This window comes from Lissotriton vulgaris, chromosome 6 (assembly GCF_964263255.1).
Source record: "Lissotriton vulgaris chromosome 6, aLisVul1.2, whole genome shotgun sequence".
Classification (NCBI taxonomy): domain Eukaryota; kingdom Metazoa; phylum Chordata; class Amphibia; order Caudata; family Salamandridae; genus Lissotriton; species Lissotriton vulgaris.
In genome coordinates, this window is record NC_141694.1 from 32109747 (window position 1) to 32122408 (window position 12662).

A 12662-nucleotide genomic window follows, 5' to 3' on the forward strand; every position below is an offset into this window, starting at 1 on the left:
TCAGCTGGTTTTCGCCGTGCTCAGTATGACCATTGTCTCTTTTGGGTAATCGACGGTAGCGATGTCACATTGATGGCCAAATTGCAGTCTATTAAAATATGTTGAGACAACAGCGCTTTATCTATTTGTACAATCATATTGTGCCATTGTGAAAAATGTTTAGAAAATACATAAATTTTTCAAATGTTCTCGTGCCCCATGAGCGTGGCATCAGAGGAGTATTCGTATGGTCACTGTAGAGAGTAACCATTGTAAATCAATGACAATTGTTTCGCAAAAGATGGCCATCTATTAGAGAACTCTGGCCGTGGTCTTACTCACTTTTCCGCTGGCGATACCTTTCTTGTCTGCCTCTGTGCCGCTCGCTGGATTACCTGGATGTGAGTGGTACTTTTTGTTTTATCCTTTAATCGGGCTGAAAAAGACCGCAAAACAAGGCTTGTTTGCCGGAGGGCTGGTATGCTGCCTCTGCTCGCCCTAGATGCGGAAGTGTATCCAATTGACTGAAAATATTAGAGTGCTGATAAAGATGGCCGCCGTGTATTGGCACTATGTTGCTTATAGGCCCCTCATCTCTTTCTATTCCCATAATGGACACAAAATGATAACCTTGTCTGCTCGGAGATACCGCTTAGAGGAAAGAAAGGTTCATTATGAAAATTCTCGAGTGCGTTTTAGCTAAAGATCGCATATTAAGGAAAATACCAGCTTTTACTCCTATGTTTTTTATATACAAAGGTTTGTGAAATGAGGCATCGATGTGTTCCACTCGGACTTCCTATTTCGCAAAATACCAGCTCCCACTTCTCTGTTTTAATATGTGGCACTGGAGCGGGAGTCCAAACTGTACTTGGCACATTATGGAATTTAGGTGTATCTGAGGCAAAAGATAGAATACACACATGAAGGGAATGAGAGCGCACAATGTCCGGGCCCTTCCATTTTTGTGCAGCCCAGCTTTTCTTACTTATCCATTTGTTTTTTGGACTGGAAATTGCTAGGCGAAGAGCGGGGTTGTTGTTAACACAATCTGTGAAAGTGGAAAAGATGGCATTAGATCGTTTGGACTAGACCTACGGTGGCCCCAACCGGGATAACATGATGTGTTTTCGGGGTCACTCTGACAGATGTAGTACATAGTACATAGTTGTTGCTCTTTCCTGTTCATATACTGGTACATCCCTAGGTGGGTGGTTGTTAGTACATAGTCGGGGTTATAGTTGTCCCCACGGGATTTCATCGTTCAAGCCTTGGAGGTTAGTCTTAAGGCGAAACACCCATCTTTGCTCTTTCTCGAAAAGGTATCTCTTGTTGGCTACTTGTTTAATAATAGTCCATTAGATGTCTTCTGGTTTATGGCCTTTCTCCAGGAAGTGAGTTGCCATTTTTGTGCTTGTTTTTTTGCATTTGATGCTGCTCTTGTGTTCACATATTCTTGTCTTGACTGGTCTGGTAGTCCTACCGACGTATTCTAGTTTGCATGGACAAGTGATGAGGTAAACTGTTGCATGTGGTGAACTTCCTTTTTTCCATTCTGAAATTTTATGTCTTTGCTTTTTTTAGTTAGGCTGCAGACTTTACATCTCCCGCATGGATGGTGCCCCTGCAGGTTCACCAAATTGTTGGGAAGGTGTATATCTTCCTTTTTCCTTGGTCTGGTATGGACCAGCATGTCTCAAATGCTTTTACCCCTTCAGTGCGAGAACATTGGCTTTGGGATATCTAGACCTCCACAGTTCAGAATTTTCCATTGCTTTGTGACTATCTTTGTCACTTGATTGGAGTTTGTATTGTATGTGGTAATACAAAATGGCCGTCGTTCGTCCTGTTTTGGCTGGGCCTTCTCAAGTAGGCTTTCCCTGCAGTGGTTGCGTGCCCGTTTGTACTCCTGATTGATTATTCTGTCTGGGTATTGCCGCTTTTCTCATTTTTTCCGCAGATCCTTTGATTGTGATTTAAAGTTGGCAATCTCTGTGCAATTGTCGCAGTCGCAGAAATTGACCATATGGGAGGTTGTCTCTCAAATGTTTGGGGTGGAAGCTTTGGTACATGAGGAGACAGTTTTTCGATGTGCTTTTGAAGTGTGTAATTGTCATTAACCTCCCTTCTTTAGGAAACATGTTAAGGTCTAGGAATACTAGAATGTTATTGGAAATTGTGCTGGTGAATTTGAGGAAGTCATCTTGATAGTTCAGGCAAGAGATAAATTGTTTAGCTATTGCCTCGTCGCCATCCCATATGATAAAAATGTCATCAAGATATCTTTTCCAGATATTGATGTGTTTTCTGAAAGGATTACTGGGGTGTAATATTTTTGTTTCTAGATGGTGTACATAGAGACCAGCTATGCTGGGAGCAAATGTGCTCCCCATGCTGGTCCCATGTTTCTGGAGGTATAAGGTGTTCTCATATTCAATGACATTTTCTTTGAGGGCCAGATTGCAACACTCCATGATGACATTTCTTGGTGTCTGAAATTCCCAGTTATCTTCAAATAGGACATCTTCAATGATGTTTAATGTCTCATTGTGGGGAAGGCCTGTGTAAAGACTTTCGACATCACAGCTGACTAATAGTTGGTTGTTGGGATCAAAGGTGAGGTTTTCGAGAAGATTTCGGACATCTTTGGTGTCTCTAAGGTAGCTTGAGGTTCTTTGTACCATGGGCCTAAGAAATGCATCTGCAAATTTAGATACTGGCTCAAGGATTGACCCAATGCCTGATACATTTGGACGAAAAATACTGTGTTGTTTATATTTGTTTATGAAATACTATCTGTTTTAATGTCACTTAAGTAAAATATGTATAACTGTCTCACTCACACTGTTTTTTAACATTTCAGTGCAATAAATGGCCACCTGAAGAAGGCTAGCCAGCCGAAACGCGCGTTGTGACCTACCTTGCCATATTGCATATATTACTTGTTTTGTTATATGTTTGTCTTCTAATGGTTTTTAATGTTTATGCACTATTAGTAATTTAATGTAAAAAACCTATTTGTATACAATGAATTTTTTCAAAAAAATCAAAAAAATGAAAATAGAAATTCTCAGGATAAAATAAACACATACAAAAGAATGTTTATAATTTGGTGAGTGGTGAGTTTATCTGTTAGTATATGTTGATAATCATATTATTTGTGGTTTATTACATTTATGTTGTCACTTGACTATAGACCTTTACCAAACTGATACATTTGGACGTCCAGGTGGATTGTCTAGGTGCTTGTGGATCTTAGGTATTGTATATAGATATGGTGTTATGGGATGTTCTTGGCATAGGAATTCACCTTCTTTTTTTGTCTCCCAGTTATGTGCTAGTGCTTCTTCCACCATTGTGCTGATTTTGATTTTTATTCTTTCTGTAGGATCATTTTGGAGAACTTCATAATTTCGTTCGTTCTTGAAGAAGTAGTTTGCATTCCTGATCATATTGTTTCTTGTTTTGTATGACCGTTACCCCTCCTTTATCTGCTGGTTTTATCACTAGCTCAGGGTTGCTGCTGAGTTCCTGTATTGCTCTTCTTTCTTCTCTGGTGATATTTTGGAAAATCTGTTTATTCTGTGGATCCAGATCATTGAGGTCTTTCATCACCGCTTTTTCAAAGGCGAGCAATTCTATGGGTAGAGTGCTGTCCATCGGGGTGAATTTAGATTTGGGTTTTAGCCCCGTGTCGCCTTGTTGTATGTCCGTTTCTTTGTCTCTGAAAAAGACCTGTAGTCTGAGTCTTCGCATGAATTCTTGGACTTCCTTGCAGAGTAGGAATTTATCCATGTTACACGTGGGTACATAACCCAGTCCTTTTTCCAATGCTGAGATCTGTGCATTAGAAAGGTTGAAGTCGGTCAGATTCACCACTAGATTCATTTTCGGCTCATTGACGCTCCCGTCATGCTCCTGGTCGATACTCTTGGTTGTTCGTCCTCTCTTGTGGTCCAATGTACGTTTGTTCCTCTCCGGTTTCTGCTTTTGTTCCTCCCTTGGCGTGATCCTAAAAAATGAGTTTGGTCATAATAAGGGTATTCTTGGGGATGGAAGGTCCAGGGTGGATACATCCCTTGGGGGTGCTAGAAAGGAGGGGATCCATATTGTTGTGGTGGATACATTGGTTGGCCTTGAAAATTGTCCCATCCTCTAGGCCCATGTTGATATGGCCGTCTATAATTTCCCCGTGTTCCTTGGTACCTCAGGCTCTTACCGCGGCTTGAGTCGGAACTGTTTGATCCGGTGTCATGAATCATCGTCTATTGTTTCTCCGCGTGACGTTCTATAGTCATCTTTGATGTAAGGGTATGTTTTTTCGTGGCTCCAGCAAATGGTATCCTTCTTGAGTTTGTTGTATTTGCTTTGCTTCAGGCTAGCTTTAAATTCATTAAGTGTTTTATTGAGTTCTTCTAGGTGTTTTCTCAAGTTGGCAGGTGTTTCATAGCTCTTCAGTCGTACTTCAATTGCCTATATTTCAATTTTAAGTTCTTGTGCTAGTCTGCTGGCAGTTTTTATGATCAACACGATCCAGTCCCTTGTGCAATGCCACAATATCTGTTACCAATCAACTTTGAAATTTTTATTATTTTGGAAAATGTAGGGTCCATTGCGAACTATCAACCAGGGGGGGCAGCATTCACTTTTAAATATTCCGACATTAGTAGCCCGTGTAGGGCAGTCTTGATTTGGGTTCTTCTTAGTTCTTCCATCTCATCCCAATCGTTATTACTAGTGGAGGGTTCTGATGTATTCAAACCCTCAAATGTGCCTAGTGATTACATAATGTTAGCAATTTCATCCTCCGTGAAGGTTAAGCCCAGGTTGGTGGCCATGTTGTTTCTATGTAATGGTACTGTGTATGTTTTGACAACGAACAAAAAGTGCAATGTGTGTGTGTAAGAAATACAACAAGCATTTACAATGCAATGGTTTTGCCTTTGTTAAAGTTAGAGCTATTGGCATTGCTCTTGACATTATTTTTATTTATGTTTTTTTAACATAAATAAATGGCATTGTCATTTTCAATGCCCCTAGCTTTATCTCTCGCAAATGACACACACAAAGCCCCCCCCACACACACACCCACACAAAGCTTCCCACACACACACCCACACAAAGCTTCCCACACACACAGCCACACAAAGCTTCCCACACACACAGCCACACAAAGCTTCCCACACACACAGCCACACAGAGCCCTCCACACACACCCTCACAGAGCCTTCCACACACACCCACACAGCACAAGCAGGCAACAGGGGCACAAGCAAGCAACAGGGGCAATTGGACAAGAATCCAGAGCACATCTTCAGGGCTGATCTGAATGATCAAGGCGCGTTATCGGGAGACCGGTGATAATTCCGTCCCGGTCCTAATCGGGATGTTTACGTGTAGTAGGAGAACGGTACCGTGAGTAATCGGTTGCCGTTTCGTCAAACAATATGGATCGTGTGTAACAGTTCACACAGCGTCGGTGCTAGTCGGGCTGTTAGCCCGTGGGTTGAGCCGAATGCAGCTCCTGTTTCCGAATGCGGTACCGTTCTCCTACTACACGTAAACATCCCGATTAGGACCGGGACGGAATTATCACCGGTCTCCCGATAACGCGCCTTGATCATTCAGATCAGCCCTGAAGATTCACAGCCACATGCTGTGATGAAACACGTGTAGGCTAGAGTGATACACACAGTGATTCTGAGGAAAGAACACTGTTGAACAATAAAATTCGTTTTGAAATACTTATGCGTGTATGATCTATCCCATCGCTTTAACCATTTGACCGTTTAAAGTTTGAAATTCAATTTGATACACGAAGTGTGCTCTGGATTCTTGTCCAATTACATTAGAGAGAGGTCTCAGAACCTCTTCTCTCACAGAGGTTAAGGTTTTCCTCTACCAAGAAGCACCTAATTCTATACCACGAGACTCTAATACTTACCGTGAGAAGCTGAGCGCCATATTCCTGAACACTTAAAAACCTGATCGCTGACTTTATAAGCAACAGGGGCACACGGAGGCACAAGCAAGCAACAGGGGCACACGGAGGCACAAGCAAGCAACAGGGGCACACGGAGGCACAAGCAGGCAACAGGGGCACACGGAGGCACAAGCAGGCAACAGGGGCACGCGGAGGCACAAGCAGGCAACAGGGGCACAAGCAGGCAACAGGGACACACGGAGGCACAAGCAGGCAACAGGGGGACACGGAGGCACAAGCAGGCAACAGGGTCACGAAAACTGAGGCACACGGAGGCACAAGCAGGCAACAGGGGCACACGGAGGCACAAGCAGGCAACAGGGGCACACGGAGGCACAAGCAGGCAACAGGGTCATGAAAACAAGCACAAGCAGGCAAAAGGGTCAGAAGCAGGAATTGTAATTTAGACGGGGCTTAAGTGGAGAACGGTCAGTAGGGAAGTAGTGCGGCTGGTGCAGTGGTTCCAGGCCGAAAGGTGAGAGGGGCTGTCTGCACCCCAGTTTGGACAGTTTCCACTACCTAACAGGGATTGGTGGAAGGGGGGCGTACTTCTTGCTTGCTTTAGGGCTGTTACTTTGGGGACGCAGTGCACGCTCCTGCCTGCTGCCGCCGGGACACGACAACAGGCAGGGAGAGGACAGGCTGGGAGAGGGCAGGGAGGGGACAGGCTGGGAGAGGGCAGGCTGGGAGAGGGCAGGCTGGGAGAGGGCAGGGAGGGGACAGGCTGGGAGAGGGCTGGCTGGGAGAGGGCAGGCTGGGGACAGGCTGGGAGAGGGCAGGTTGGGAGAGGGCAGGCTGGGGACAGGCTGGGAGAGGGCAGGCTGGAAGTGGACAGGCTGGGAGAGGAAAGGCTGGGAAAGGGCATGGAGGGGACAGGCTGGGAAAGGGCAGGCTGGAAGTGGACAGGCTGGGAGAGGCTAGGCTAGGAAAGGCAGGGAGGGGACAGGCTGGGAGTGGGCAGGCCGCGAGAGGGCAGGCCGGGAGTGGGCAGGCCGCGAGAGGGCAGGCCGGGAGTGGGCAGGCCGCGAGAGGGCAGGCCGCGAGAGGGCAGGCCGCGAGAGGGCAGGATGCATGGTACGTTTTGTGCATTTGCGACAGAAAACGGCATTTCGGTTTTCTTGTGAAATCAGTCAGACTTCGGGAAACCTCGATGTCATTATAAGACCATGAAACACGGCTACCCCAAGGATACTTCCGTTTTCAAACACAGGCCCCGTTTGATGTAACAGTCACTATGCTTACTGCATCCTGTTTTAAATTGGTTTCTTTTTCCACGTCTATCTGCACTCCCTGTTGGCCAATTAAAAGCCTACACCTCATGTTCACCATGCTACAGGATTCACATAGTAAGAAAAATGATGAAAGGGGGCGACTTTAGTGAGAAAGCACGCGTTTCCCCCTGGGTTGCAGAGCCACATCTTCTGAAATAAGAATTCAAAGTCCTCTCTCTGCATATCTAGACATCTGCCTCCCCCTCCAATCATCTCACTGACAACCACACCTGACCAGTCAATCATTCGAGCTGTGGACTCCGCTTCAGCGCTGATGGGCTTAACTTCTGCCCCTCCCCCATTCCAATATCTTGTCGCTTTGCGAGGCAGTGCAGCTCGCTTGTGCCAGACCCCAGCACATATATGATGGTATGACGCCAGCCTATGTACACAGATGTGTAAATAATCACATTATAAGTAATAAGTGTGTGTGTGGGTGTGTATATATATATATCACTGAAAAAACCATAGGTTATAGACCATATATAGTTAGGAATTAGCATTTACAAAACCTTGAAAATTCACTGAAAAAACCATAGGTTATAGACCATATATAGTTAGGAATTCGCATTTACAAAACCTTATTTTACTCACACAAAACCATTGAAATTCCATATATAGTTAGTTGCACTAACTATATATCGCGCACCCGCAATCCACTGCTGATGATGTCACATATTACATCATTCATGACATGGTCAGTGACATCACTGATGACATCACTAATGACATCTCAAATGACATCACTGATGACATCTCAAATGACATCACTGATGACATCACTGATGACATCTCATTTGACATTACTGATCACATCACTGATGATATCATTCATGTGATAATACGATGAACCTCTTCAGACTCTAATATAACCTTAGATACAATCAGTGTAAACAGACACTCACAGACTGTCACTCATCCATGGAGTTACTCACACACCTAGTCAGTCATGCAAAGAATCAATCACACCTCCATTTCCTCAACTATACAGTTATACAAACTTTACTTATTCAAACATATACTAACATGTATTTACTCTCTTATACAATCCCTGATACAAGTTCACAATGATCCATACAGCCATTCACACATTCACTGGCTCTTATGCACAGTTATTTATATATGTCAACTCTCACATGTACTGTGTTTTACATATGTACTTACTTTGACATGTAGCACTGAGATCCATTCACTCACCAATACACTCATGCACACAGTCAACCGCCCATACAGCTGTTTCCACATGCACTTTTGAAACCATACATCTAGTGAATCAACTGCTCACACATCTATGCACAGAGTCATACACCTCCCAGCCACCCACACACACACACTCAGTCTCCCATACAAATACTTGGGCAACCAATCAATAACCCATATAGTTACTCATATAGCTACTTATCAACACATGCAACAGTTTACAGAACAACAGACATAATGATGCACAAATTAAGACAGTTTAGTCACTAACCCATGCACTCAGTGAGACACATTTAATCAATCACTCATACAGTCAGTCATGCACCTACTAAATCCTTCATCCAGACACTTATACATCCACTCATTCTTCAATATGTAAGACATATTTTAACTTTACAGAAACATACAGTCCCTGGATGTTGTCATCAGTGATGTCATCAGTGATGTCATTTGAGATGTCATCAGTGATGTCATCAGTGATGTCACTGACCATGTCATGAATGATGTAATATGTGACATCATCAGCAGTGGATTGCGGGTGCGCGATATATAGTTAGTGCAACTAACTATATATGGAATTTCAATGGTTTTGTGTGAGTAAAATAAGGTTTTGTAAATGCGAATTCCTAACTATATATGGTCTATAACCTATGGTTTTTTCAGTGAATTTTCAAGGTTTTGTAAATGCTAATTCCTAACTATATATGGTCTATAACCTATGGTTTTTCAGTGAATTTTCAAGGTTTTGTAAATGCTAATTCCTAACTATATATGGTCTATAGCCTATGGTTTTTTCAGTGAATATATATATATATATACATACATATATCATCTGTATATCTATATAAATACAAACATAAATGCATGCATACATATACTTATATGCATACATATGCATGTTATTTACATGAAAGTTGAAAAAACACTAATAAATGCAAAGCTAAAAAGCCACCTCATTACAAACAGAATGGCTTTAACTTAAACGAGGGCGAGATCTATTGCATTTTCAATGCTTGTTTACTTTGGTTCCATCAAGAAGGCATTCAGATGTGTCACACATTTGCCATAAATTCTGAATGTTAGCACTCTAGTTGCACATTAGATCACTGTAGTAAAGCTACTGCTCACCAGGGACGTCTGCTGCTGGTATTCAAAATGCATGTTTCAGTCTGCATGTCAGAATTTTTTTAATGAAATAGAAGAGGATTTGAGAAGTCACTCAAAATGATCCCTAATTTTTCTTTCTGAAGCACTAATCATACTTTCTATGGCAAAATTAACCCCCTCATGTTGTTCCTTTTTAAATTGAGTGTTTTCAGACTTACCACTTCATTCCAATCAAGATGGCTTCTGGTGTGCCATACTTTTGTCATAAGTAAGACTGTTAGCGCTCTAGTTGTTCTATAGAACACTCTGGGACATTCTGTCATTGGGCTATACTTGGGGTACATCTGGGTGATATTTGGGCTACATTTAGGCTCTTTTGTCTCTGGTGGCCATCTTGGGAGACTGTATGTCAGAATTTTTTAATGAAATTGAAGAGGGTTTGAGAAGTCACTCAAAATGTGCCCTAATTTTTCTTTCTGCAGCACTAATCATAATTCATATGGCAAAATATACCCCCTCATTTTGTTCCTTTTTAAATTAAATGTTTTAAGAGTTACCACTTTATTCCCATCACGATGGCTCCAGGTGTGCTATACCTTTGTAATAAGTAGGACTGTTAGTGCTCTAGTTGTTCTTTAGAACACTCTGGGACATTCTGTCATTGGGCTATACTTGGGCTACATCTGGGTGATATTTGGGCTACATTTGGGCTCTTTTGTCTCTGGTGGCCATTTTGGGAGACTGCATGTCAGAATGTTTTAATGAAATAGAAAAGGATTTGAGAAGTCACTCAAAATGTGCCCTAATTTTTCATTCTGCAGCACTAATCATACTTTCTATGGCAAAATATACCCCCTCATGTTGTTTCTTTTTAAATTAAATGTTTTAAGAGTTACCACTTTATTCCAATCAAGATGGCTTCAGGTGTGCCATACCTTTGTAATAAGTAGGACTGTTAGCGCTCTAGTTGTTCTTTAGAACACTCTAGGAGGCTGCAGTAGAACACAAAGGAATCAACTGACAGTCTCTGTCCTTGTTGGATGTACATGTTTTACTGAGAATGTCAGACTTCATTTTCACATGACTGAGAAAGATAATGTGAATTTACAGAAAATATGCTTTCAGTTTAGCTTATAGATCCCCTTCCAAACCACTGTGGGAAAATCATGAGATATTAGTTTTCTTTCAAACAATATTCATGATATCACAGCAGAAGGTTTTTTACATGGTAAAATCACCTTAGAACCCACCACAATTCCTAAAACGAGTATGGTACCATCAACAAATGATTTATAATGTAACTAAAGTCCTAAAACCCTCTATTAACTACAATGCTTATTAATGAGGTGCTATCATGTATATTGGTCCCAAGATGGCTGCCAACACTTCTTGGATGAAGTGCTGACAGCCAATCAGATCAGATGTGTGGTTAGGCTCCGCCCAGATATATATCTTTTTTTGAACCTAAATTACTCAAAATCCACTGGAGCACATATATTGAGACCTAGCAAAGGCACATCGGGCTAACAGTCCCTACAATTTTGCCAAGTTTCGTGCAAATCCATTCAGCCATTCGAGCTAAAAGTGAGGCCAACCGCCCTATGGAAATTAACATGGGAAAAACGCGTTTTGGGACCCCCCTTTTTTCTCGGCCCCCCCTTGATGAAACCCCCCCAAATTGTCAGGGGCTGCTCAGAAACAAAATGTTCCATTTTCCTGAAAATTTTAGCCAATTCCGTCCACAAACGCCAAAGTTATTAGACATAGAATTTTCAAAAATCCCATAGAGAAAAAATCCTAACTATATATACCTACTGGCGACCGCCAGTAGGTAATATATATATATATATATATATATATATATATATATATATATATCTCGTCCCCTCCTTTCCAGTCCATGAAAAGGGCTCCCGTGCTTGCTCCGGGGCAGCCCCAGGGTCTCTGCATGTTACTGGTCCCGTGTAGCCGAGGCCCAGGAAGAAAAGACACCGCTCATGGTCAGCGGCTGAGGTTGAAACCTCTGGCAAGCAGCGCTTCCAGCCCCCGCCCTCCCCCCTCACACACACCACCCCCATGAGGGATTCCTGCTGAGAGCTAAGCGGGGCTGGGGCCGAGCAGGCAAAATATGGCCCTATCATCCTCCGGTGGTCACCAAACCGGGGTCAGCATTCTGAATGCACTGCAGTCAACACAAGTGATAGGCCGCCTTTCACATTTGTAAGTTTACTGTGTTTGATAAACAACGGGATTCTGCTTTAAAGTGTCAGATTAAATAGCCAGTTTTTAAAAGAGTAGGGATCTAACCGTGTCAATTTCCAACCAAGTCAATTGAAACTCCTCTTGGCAATCCGTATTACCTCTTTAATATGTATAACTTAACATTTGTAGTTAAGATTACTGGAGGACAAAGCTTTTTCTTGCACTAAATCAGGAAGCGTTCCTTTCTGTGGTGGCACAGGATTGAGAAGTCCTCCAGCCACAACCGAGGTGAACTAGTAAATGTGGGCGACTAGTCCCCCACTTCGAGTTGCACAGCTTTCTTCTGCAAAGCTCAGGTTAAAACCGTGCAGGAGTAAGAGCAAAGCACAAACACACTATTGTACGCTTGTCCTTGGAAGGGGTACCCTGGGTGTCTTGCCATTGCCACAGTCGAGTGGGACCCTGGCTGTGCCAATCCGTAGCAGGGATAAAAAGAACGGGAATACTGGCACACATTCCTATGTACTGACCAAGCAGCAGTAAGAGACACAACAGAGAAATCTAAACCCCCGAGGATGGAAAGATGCCCACGCATGACTAACAGAGGTATTTGAGGCATAGATGAAAGAGCTGCAGATCAAAAATGTCTGTTTTTTCTGGACCAGCAACTTCAAGCACAGCAGGAAAACAGAAGCCTCCTCGGGACTTCTCCGCTGTCACTTGAGCGCGCTGCTCAGCATGACCCCGAGGATTAAGAAGCTTCGACCTTACAAGAAACTTGCTTGAAATATAAGAAACAAACCTGTTGGTTTGAATTGCCGGTTACAGAAACTCAAATAGAAAAAAATATTTTTCTATAGAGGAGTTAAACTATACCTTCGATTGTAAGACTTAGAATGAAAAAATGCACGGTACGGCTC